General features: G+C 37.7%; 1 pseudogene; it reads right to left on the reverse strand.

The window, feature by feature from the left end:
- Positions 1 to 10,487: 10,487 nt before the first annotated feature.
- LOC118884885 lies at positions 10,488 to 11,045 on the reverse strand (annotated as a pseudogene).
- Between the last annotated feature and the right edge of the window lie 313 nt (positions 11,046 to 11,358).

The following is an 11,358-nucleotide window of genomic DNA, read 5'->3' on the forward strand; positions in this document are numbered from 1 at the left end:
GAGACAAAAATGAAGCTGTTTTCTTTTTAGCCTCTTGAGTGTTGGGTCCAAAGTGATAATAATTGATAAAGATTATTCTGCACAATTAGGGTATTATGGCTAACTGGAGTCAATCAAAAAAGCCAAAAAGAACTTCCTTAAGTTCACCATGAAAAAGAGATGTGGGACTTCCCTGGTGGTCCAGTGGTTAAGACTCTGCACTCCCAATGCAAGGGGCCTGGGTTCCATCCCTGGTCAGGGAACTAGATCCCTCATGCCGCAACTAAAGATCCCACATGCTACAACTAAAAATCCCGCATGTGGCAACGAAGATCCCGTGTACCGCAACTAAGACCCAGCGCAGCCAAACAATAAATTAATTTTAAAAAAAAGAAATGTGAGAAAGTTGGTTTAAAACAACAAGCATTTATAGTCATTCACACATCTGCAGGTTGGCTGGGGGTTAGCTTTTCCTCCATGCGTTAAGCTGAGGTGATTTGACTGGGGCAGCTCTCATTGTCTCTGGACAGTAAGGTAGCCAGGGCACATATTTCTCATGGCAGTGGCTAATAATGAAGAGGGAAAGTGGAAATATACAAAACCTCTTAAGGCCTAGGCTCAGAATGTGCACATTATCCAAAGCAACTCACATGGCCAAATCCAAAATAAAGGGCAGGGAAACTATATCTTGCATATAGTGCACTCAAGGCAAGAGTGTTGTGACTGATTGTTTTTTTCCCAAGTAGTCGCAATAAGATCTCCCTATCTCACATATTCTTTCAATATGACTTGAGAAGAAGAGAAATTCAATGGTCCCTCTCCTTGAAATAGTTGAGCCTCTGGTTGGAAATGATAGTATATGACTTCCAAGGGTAGGTCACAAAAGGCAATATAGGTGGGCACGCACTCTGGAGCCCCTGAAGTGATGTGGCCACTCTGCTGTGCCCAGGGCAGGTGGATGGGGATTCGACATGAGAGACCAGTGCCAGACCCCAGGCCCATGTGCCTGAGCTGTGGCTGTGACCTAGAGACACTGCCAGTTCATGGGACCCTCCAGTTTTTGAAGCCGCTACTCTGCTTGAGTTAGATCTCACCCAGCACTCTATCTTTCTCTATGTACTTTGTGCGAATATGTTTTGGAGCATCAGTTAGGAGTCTACAGGTGAAATCTAGCTTTCATTCATGAATGAGGACTTATTCTTGACACAAGTATTTTAAAAGAAAAATCTTTACAATAGCCTCAGTGGTATTTAGTTCTGTTCCCACTACTGCTTCTTGTTTTGCCCTGTTACAAGCAGAGAGTGACAGTGGTTCTAATTCTGAGCCTGGAAAAGGTAAAGATTGGAATACTAGAAAGTCTCAAACTTTGGGAAACAAGTCAACTACAAATGAGAAGAGGAGAGAAAAGAAGAAAAATGAAGGAATAGCAATAGAGGGAAGCAAATGAACTCAGGAATCTTGCTTTTAAGAAAATTACCCAGAAATCCTCCCATACCATGTGTAGCACTCAACATGAGCTTTCATTGTCAAACCCAGCACAGAATTCAGGAGAACATACAGATGCCCAACAGGCATATGAAAAGGTACTCAGCATCGCTGATTATTAGAGAAATGCAAATCAAAACTACAATGAGGTATCACCTCACACCGATCAGAATGGCCATCCCCAAAAAGTCTACAAGTAATAAATGCTAGAGAGGGTGCAGAGAAAAGGAAATCCTCCTACACTGTTGGTGGGAATGTAAATTGGTGCAGCCACTTTGGAAAAGAGTACGGAGGTTCCTTAAACTAAAAATAGAGTTACCATATGATCCCACTCCTGGGTATATATCTGAAAAAAAAAAACCCTCTAATTTGAAAAGATACATGCACCCCAATGTTCATAGCAGTGAGACAGGCTGGCACCTGGGACCTGGGACCCTATACTGGAGTGCTTGCACCTGGACAAATGTCTCTTCCAGCAACAAAATACAAAGGAAACTATAAGAGACTAAAAATAACTGCACACATGCAGAGTCAGAGCAATTATGAACAATAAGATACAAAAAGGCCAAAACCCTGAGGTGCTGGGAGCAAATGATCCCTGAACATGGCCCAACCCACTGATTGGCTCCTACTCTCACGCATTTAAGGGACCAGCTGCCCCTCCTCGAGGATCGGGCAAGGACGTCTGTTACTTGTTCTTGCTCCCTTGTGCTGTAGCGCAAGTCCCAATAAAGCCTTGCTGCATTTCTCATCTGGCCTCTTATCAATTTCTATTGATTAAAGAGTCCAAGAACCCTGGTCAGTAGCAGCAGCACTATGTACAATAGCCAAGACATGGAAGCAACCTAAGTGTCCATTAACAGATGAATGGATAAAGAAGATGTGGTATATATATACAATGGAATTTTACTCAGCCATAAAAAAAGAGCAAAATTTTGCCATTTGCAGCAACATGGGTGGACTTGTGGGAATTATGCTAAGTAAGATAAGTCAGACAGAGAAAGATAAATACTGCATGATGTCATTTACATGTGGAATCTAAAAAATACAACAAACTAGTGAATATAACAAAAAAGAAGCAGACTCACAGATATAGAGAACAAACTAGTGGTTAGCAGTGGAGGGGAGGGGCAAATACAGGAGTGGGGGAGTGGGGGAGTGGGGGAGTGGGGGAGTGGGAGGCATATGTGGCCACTGTGGACGTGGTTTCAGACATATTCCTGCATCACTGAGAGCTTGAATTTTTTGAACTATATCAAACTCAAGGACACCATCAGCCAAGTTTTCAAAACAATATCTGCTAGCAGCTGCTAGCTATAACTTTATATTTGTGTGGCTATGTAACTTTGAAACTGTGTAATCATTTTGAACCCCAACCAATCCTTGCTTAACAAGCACTCTTTTCGTGGCAGCTCCAATCCTAACTCTTGAAAAGCAATTTATGTAAACTTGTGGTTTTTTGCCTTTATAAGCTTCCTCCATTTTGTAGCCCAGCGGAACACAGTTTAGGTGCTTCTTAAATCTGTATCTCCTTGGCTGCAGTCCTAACAAACCCCAAATAAACACCTCTTCCTTTTAATCAGGTCTCCTTTTCTGAAAATTTGGTTAACAGAGGATGAAAGAGAACAATTTGTAGGTTATAATGAAACAGATTATTGTACAGCTCATGAACACAATCAATAAGTGGTTCTGAAACATGGAAGAACTGAAAGACTAAAGTTGAAACTTGAAAAGAAAGATGTTGAAATCTAGGTGATGAAAAATGTGATCACTCAATGGGAAGAAAAGTATAAAGAAGTAAAGGCAAGAAGTGAACAGTTATTGAAAATTCTTGGGAAGGTAAAATGAAGGATAAAGTAGAAATAGTTCTACAAATTGAGAATCACAAAGTATCAAGAATGAACTGACTCTACAGATGACCACTTCATGTTGCATTAAAATAAGAAAAATCTAAAGTGAAAGCAACGGCTTCCCTGGTGGCGCAGTGGTTAAGAACCCGCCTGCCGCAGTACGGTCCAGGAAGATCCCACATGCCGCGGAGCAACTAAGCCCGTGCACCACAACTACTGAGCCCGCGTGCCACAACTACTGAAGCCCGTGTGCGCCTAGAGCCCGTGCTCTGCAACAAGAGAAGCCACTGCATTGAGAAGCCCACACACTGCAACGAAGAATAGCCCCCGCTCACTGCAACTAGAGAAAGCCCTCGCAGCGACGAAGACCCAATGCAACTAAATAAATAATAAATAAATAAATAAAATACTTTAAAGTGAAAGCAAATATGAGCCACTATCTGACTGCAAATGCATGAAAGGACCTGAGAGAGGACTGCCTAGCTAAGCTCTAGTCAACCACAAAACCATGAGATAATAATTAATGATGATTGCTTTAAACCACCAAATTTGGGGGTGATATATTATGCAGCAAGAGATAATGGAAACATGGGTGGATTCAGGGAAGTGTGAAGAATTTGGGGGTCAATAATGCATTCTAGCATTCTAGGGAATTCCCTGGTGGTCCAGTGGTTAGGACTCCACGCTTTCACTGCCAAGGGCCTGGGTTCAATTCCTGGTTGGGGAACTAAGATCCCACAAGCCACGCAGCACAGCCAAAACAAAACAACAACAACAAAAAAACATTAAACCAAAATCTGATTAAGGCTTTAGCTCTTCAGTTTTTAAGAATTACCAGGGACAGAGGAGCATGAGATGAAACCAAGGGAACAGAGTCAACAAATTTCATACTTTGGGAAAGTCCTGAACAAATTACCTGGTTTTCATGAATAAAGAGTTGCAAGAAAAAAGAAAGGGAGGGGGAAATCTTTTTTAAAAGATTAGAAAACAAACCAACTAGTTGCAATGTATGGAATTCTCTGGATCCTGATTTCCTGATTTGAACAAACTGGTAAAAAAAAAAAAAAAAAAAGGAACCAATCAGGAAAATTTGGACCCTCACTGGACATGTGATTATATAAAGGAATTACTGTTAATATTTAGGTATGATAGTGATATTATGATTATGTCATTCAAAAAATAGTTCTTATGTTTAAAAATATTTATGGAAATATTTATAAGAAAAATTAAATCTGTCTGAAATCTGCTTCAGATAATTGGGGAAGGGGTTGAGTGGGTAGGGGAATAGATAAAACAAGATTGGCAATGAGTTGATAATAGTTGAATCTGGGTGATGGCTACACAGCAAACATATTAGTCTCTCTACTTTTGTGTGTTTTTAAAGTTTTGCATGACAAAAAAGTATTTTAAATGGAGGCAAAATAAAAAGACTCCCCAAACCCCCAAAACCCCTCCAAAGAATTCATCATTAGCAGAAATCCAATAAAACAATATACTAAAGGAGTTCTTCAGCAGAAGGAACATGAGACCAGAGAAAGGGGACTTCCCTGGCAGTCCAGTGGTTAACACTCGCGCTTCCGCGTCAGGGGACACCAGTTCGATCCCCGGTCAGGGAACTAAGATCCCACGTTCTGCGTGGCACGGCCAAAATGTGAAAGAAAAAAAAAAAAGAGACAGAGAGAGACCAGAGAGAAGCACAGAGATGCAGGAATAAATGAGCAACGAAAAAGGTAAATACATCAGTAAATCTAAGTGAATATTGAAATGTATAAAATAATAGTAATATCTCATAGGGTTTTTAATTTGTAGAAAATCAAAGAATATACCAATATCACAAAAAAGCATGTGTGAGTAAATAAAAAGAAAGTAATGTTCTATGCTGTGAGGAGACATAAAAGCACTAATGTATAATAGATTTCATTAAGCCAAGGATGCATGCTGTGTTTTCTATGGTAACCATTGAAAAAGAGTCAAAATTTCATAACTAACAAGCTAAAAGAGATAGGAAGTAGAAAAATAAAAAGTTGCTCTTTATCCAGGATAATTCAAGAAAGAGGAAAATAGTAATGACAAACAAATGGGATAATCCAAATGTCCTCAAATGGAAGAATAGTTTAAAAATTGCAGTACATTCATGCCATGGAATAACACTCAGCAATAAAAAGGAACAAACTGGTACATGCAACAACTTGGATGGCTCTCAAGGCAATTATGCTGAGGGAATAAAAAGCCAATCACAAAAAGATTACATGCTATATGATTCCATTTATATAACATTATTGAAATTTAGAAAATTATTGAAATGGCAAACAGATTAATGGTTACCAGGGCTTAAGGATGTGGGAAGGGGTGGGTGTGGCTATGAAGTGGTAGCATAAGGTAGCCTTGTGGGGATTAAACAGTTTTGTATATCGTGGCTACATGAAACTTACACCCTTGATAAAATTATATAGAACTATTACTATACACATAGAAATGAGTGCATATAAAACTGGTGAAAACTGGTTAAATTTTGTCGATTGTACCAATGTCAATTTCATGGTTTTGCTATTGTACTATAGTTATGCAAAACATTACCTTTGAGGGAAAATGAGTGAAGAGTACATGGGATCTCCCTATATGTGTATTTGCAACTTAATGTGAATCTATAAGTGTTTCAAGATAAAGAGTTTTTTAAAAACACAGATCAAAGAAAATTTTATGGTTGAATTTATAAAATTATTTAAATTATAATAAAAATAAAATTTAAGAAACTTAATGGGATGAGGTAAAGTTTATAGGGAAATTTGTAGTTGTAAATACACATATTAGAAAAGAAGAAATGGTGAAAATCAATGATATAAGAATTTTACAGCAAATTAAACCCAAAAATAGAAAAATACATAAAATTGGAAACGTCCACACAATAGAGAGTATCAAGAAAGCAAAAAATCGTTCTTTCAAAAGAGTAATAAACCACAAAGACTAATCAAGTGAAAAAGAAAAGGCACAAATAACCAACAGCAAGAATATAATGTGCAACGTAATCTTAGAAAGAGTAAGATTATACTTATTGATCTGGGGGAATGTACAAGTTAGACTTGCTTGAGCAAAGCAAGTTAGAGAAAATAGTGCATAGCCTGATGCCATTAAAAAATTTGAGGGCTTCCCTGGTGGTGCAGTGGATAAGAACCTGCCTGCCAATGCAGGGGACATGGGTTCCATCCCTGGTCCAGGAAGATCCCACATGCCACGGAGCAACTAAGCCCGTGCGCCACAACTACTGAGCCTGCGCTCTAGAGCCCGTGCTCCGCAACGAGAGAAGCCACCGCAATGAGAAGCCTGTGCACCGCAACGAAGAGTAGCCCCTGCTTGCCACAACTAGAGAAAGCCTGCGTGCAGCCACGAAGACCCAACACAGCCAAAAATAAATAAATTTTTAAAAAATTAAAAAAAAATTTGAACAAAGACAAATCAGATATGTGTGTAATGTTGATAGGAGCAAGGAGAAAGGTGTGAAAAGGTAAATAAGCTTTGTTGAAATTGTACATAGGTCTGAAAGAATTGGGGTGGATGCAGATATTATTTATATGTTTTTTCATTTTTTACTAGTTGTGGCTAAAATATATTACTCTTGTAATTTTTATAGAGGAATATAATAAAAGATATATTAAAAGTGTATACATGTAAGGAAAAAAGAAAAGTTCTATTTCTGACAGTACCTATTCAAATATTAAAACAGGACTAGAATCAAAGCCAGTGCTGAACTGAAATTCCAGAGGCATTTTCTGTCTTTTTTAAGTCTTCAATTCTTGGAGATTTTTCTTCCTTAGACTAAAAATAACTGGTTTTCTCAAACGTTTTTAATGATGCAATTTAATGTATATCACTTATTCTTGTAAACATTACCATAATTCAGTCTCTCATAAGATATGACTGGAGGAGAAGTTACAGAGGAAGGAAAGATTTATGAGATCTTTGGTGAGAGGCATTTTTCTGCAGAGCAGGACTAACTAGAGACTTTCTACAGGATCTAATATTACAGACATGAAAAACTCCTAACCCCAAATACTACCTACAATAATCTCCTAAACTTTACTTTTTACTCATGTATTTTAGTTAACTAAACATTTCCCAGGTGTGTTTCTCACAAACGTTAATGACAATTAGGAGGAAAAAGTTGAACTCTGGGGTTTGTTGTGGTCCATTTCTGAACTTTTTATTCTACTCCACTGACCTATTTGTCTATCCTTTGCAAACACCACAGTCTTTATTGGTTTATCATAGCTCTATAGCAAGTCTTGAAATCAGATACAAGTCCTCCAATTTGTTCTTTTTCAATACCGATTTTGGCTGTTCTAGGTCTTTGGATTCCTATACAAATTTTAGAAAACTTCTATCAATTTAAAATAAAAAGCAAGCTGGTATTTTGACTAGGATGGCATTGGAATCTATAGATAAATTTGGGGAAATTTTATTAAAGACATTGAGTTTTCCAGTCCACAGCCATGGTATCTCCATCTATTTAGATCTTATCGAGGGAATTCCCTGGCCACCCAGTGATTAGGACTCAGCACTTTCACTGCCAGGGCTGGGTTCAATATCTGGCCAGGAACTAAGATCCCACAAGCTGCGTGGCGTGGCCACACACCCAAAAAAGATTTTGTGTTTTTCCTTGGCAATGTTTTGTAGTTTTCCATATAAAGATCTTTCATATCTTTTGTCAAACTTATTCCTAAGTATTTTATACTTTTTGATACTATTATAAACTGATTTTTGTTTCATTTTACAATTGTACATTGCTAATATAAAGGTGTACATATATGGTCAACTGATTTCTGATAAAAATACCAAAGCAACTCAATGGAAGAGATGAAAGTCTTTTTTAACAAGAAGTGCTGGAACAACTGACTGCTTATGTGAGGGAAAAAAATGAACCTTAATCTATGTTTCATACCATACACAAATATTAATTCTAGGTGAATCATACACCCACCTAAAGTTAAAACCATTTAACTCTATTTAGCTCAGTGTTAAAGAATATAATCTGTATGTTATTCCTTTGACAGTACCTGAATCTTATTTTATAGCTCAACATGTAGTCTATCTTAGTGTTTTCTATGTCATTGAGAAGCAAGTGTATTGTGCTGATTGAGAGTACCATTAAATAAATGTCAATTAGGCAAAGTTGGTTGATAGTATTGTTTAAAATCTTTTGCATTTGGGTTTTTTCCAGATTCTTATCCATCCCAAAAGTCCTAAGTATCTTTAGGCTCTACTAATTCTTTTTATCTCTGCAAAGTTTCTTCATCTGTCAGGCCTACACCTTCATCCATCCATATCCATACCCATACCATGCACCGCATCCAAGAATGCAAAGTCATGCAGCAATCTGTTTACCTATCAAGGGCTTATTTTTATCAGGAATTCAGTTCCCTGCTTCTACCACTTTTTTTTTTTTGCCACATGGCATGTGGGATCTTAGTTCCCTGACCAGGGATCAGACCTGTGCCCCCTGCAGTGGAAGCATGGAGTACTAGCCACTGGACCGCCAGGGAACTCCCTATTACCACTCCTAGATAGTCCCATAGGAAAGTATGATTTTTATCTTGTCCAGGTTTTCTTGCTATCATGGGAATGAACAACTTTCATACTCTATATTCAAATTGCCATGAGAGTTGAAATTCTGTGATTGTTTTAACAACCTCCTTCCCACCTCCCACTACATCCTCATACTAAATGCATGGCAATGATTGGATTCATTAGCTGTTTTAAAGACTCTTCAAGTGACAAGTAGACAGGGTATAAATAAATGAATGAATGAATGCAGGGTATAAATGAATGATATTACAGCAGGTAGGATAACTCAAGTTTATTTGTAAAACATATCCTGTTCTGTCAAATACTGATAAGAAAAGAAGGGTGCAGCTAGAATATATTGAGGCTTGATAGTATATTTTCATTTACAGTGCTTTAGTTATTTAAACTCTAGAAATTCCATGTGAATTATCTTGTGTTGTATTCCAAGAATGCCTTGCTATCCAAATCTATTTGGTTCCTGAGTTAAAATACTAAGGAATACTATGTTAACTAAATCAATTTGATTTCCAAGTTTCAGAAAGTGAGTAACAAGTTTGAATAAGGATTTATTAGAAATGTTTTGTTCCAAAATTCAGATTGTGACAAACATTTATCTCCTTTCAATAGATTACTAGATTTGATTTGCTAATTTTTAACATTGCATATTTTCATAACTGATTTTGGGCATATTATCTTTTTGTGTTCTCCTAGTAAGTTTTATCTTTAGGATTATGACAGATTCATAAAAACAGGTAACTTGCTACCTCAGTCTATGTCCTGGAAGAGTTCCTAAAACATTTCATAGTTTCATCTATAAATATATCTAATTTGGTGTCTCTAGTGTAGCTGTGTGACATTGTTTTTTTAATTTACTTTATTTTTATTTTTGGCTTGCGGGATCTTAGTTCCCCAACCAGGGATTGAACCCTGGCCCCCAGCAGTGGAAGAGCAGAGTCCTAACCAGTGGACCACCAGGGAATTCCATGACATTTATTTTTTGGTTTAATTTAAAATGTTCCTTTTGGAAAGGAGTCTATTAAGATTTTACACTTCTTCTCTAGTCAATTCTGATATCAAGTCAATCCCATTTCTTTATAAAAATCAGGACACTTTGTCCAGATTTTCAGATATATTATAAAAACGTCTATAGTACTAACTTAAGTTTTTTGAGATAAAATTCATATACTGTAATATTCAACCCCCTTTTAAAGTATACTGTTCAGTGGTTTTTAGTATATTCACAAAGTTGTACAACACCACTAATCCCAGAAAATTTTAATCACCCAGAAAGATAGTGTCCTTTTAAATTTAAATATGTAGTCATTTCAATGACTCATTCACAGTGCTGTTCATTCGTCACCTGTACTCCCCCACCTGAATCACTAGTTTGTCTACTCTTTTTCAGTCAAATAAATTTTCTGTTTTAGATTGTTTATTTGTTTCTGTCATTTATTTCTGCATTTTATAACTAATAATGCCTTTCTCTACCCGTTTTAGATATATTTTTGCTTGTTTTATCTCCCTGGGTTCTATATTGATTTTATTTATTAATGATCTTTCTAGTATTTTATTTTTTATTTTTTTTTACTTTTATTTGCATTTATTTTTTGTGGCATTTATTCCCAGGCCATAAGTTTTTGTTTCTTCAGTTTCTTCTGGCATATCTTTTTCTTCTGGGCAACCTCCTCTTCTGGTTTAGGAACAATCTGCTCTTTTTCAGTAAGGATCACCTCAATGTGGCAGGGAGAGCTCATGTATGGGTTGATCTGACCATGAGCTCTGTAAGTCCTGTGCCGCATCTTGGGGGGCTTTGTTCACCTGGATGTGCTCAATGACCAGAGAATCTACATCTAAGCCCTTAAGTTCAGCATTACTCTCTGCATTTTTGAGCATGTGCAGTAAAAATTCAGCACTCTTTTTGGGCCACTGACCCTGCATCCAGCCCCAGTGTTGGGTCTGGGCACACCTACCACCTCCACCTTTGTAACGATGGAATAGCACACATTGCTTCTTTAAAGTGACATCCTTCAGATACTTGGTGGCTTTTCGGATATGCATACCCTTAATGGCCTGGGCAGTTTCACGAGTGTTCTTAAAGTGAACACAAAGATTTGAACCTCTTGACTTGCATGATTTTGTGGCGTTTTCTGGGCCAAGTGAATAGCAAACCATTTTTAGAGGTCATCTCAGGCCGCTTACTGGAAAAGTCTAGTATTTTAATGTATGCATGCATACTGGGTTATAAAACTTCCAATACAACTTTGGCTGCCACTCACAGGTTTTTTTTTTAATATTTATTTATTTATTTTGGCTGGGCCAGGTCTTAGCTGTGGCACACAGGATGTTCGTTGTGGCATGCGGGACCTTTAGTTGCGGCACGCAGACTCTTAGTTGTGGCATGTGGACTCTTAGTTGCAGCATGCATGTGGGATCTAGTTCCCTGACCAGGAATTGAACCCTGGGCCCCTGCACTGGGAGCACGGAG

This window comes from Balaenoptera musculus, chromosome 19 (assembly GCF_009873245.2).
Source record: "Balaenoptera musculus isolate JJ_BM4_2016_0621 chromosome 19, mBalMus1.pri.v3, whole genome shotgun sequence".
NCBI classification, from domain to species: Eukaryota; Metazoa; Chordata; class Mammalia; order Artiodactyla; family Balaenopteridae; genus Balaenoptera; species Balaenoptera musculus.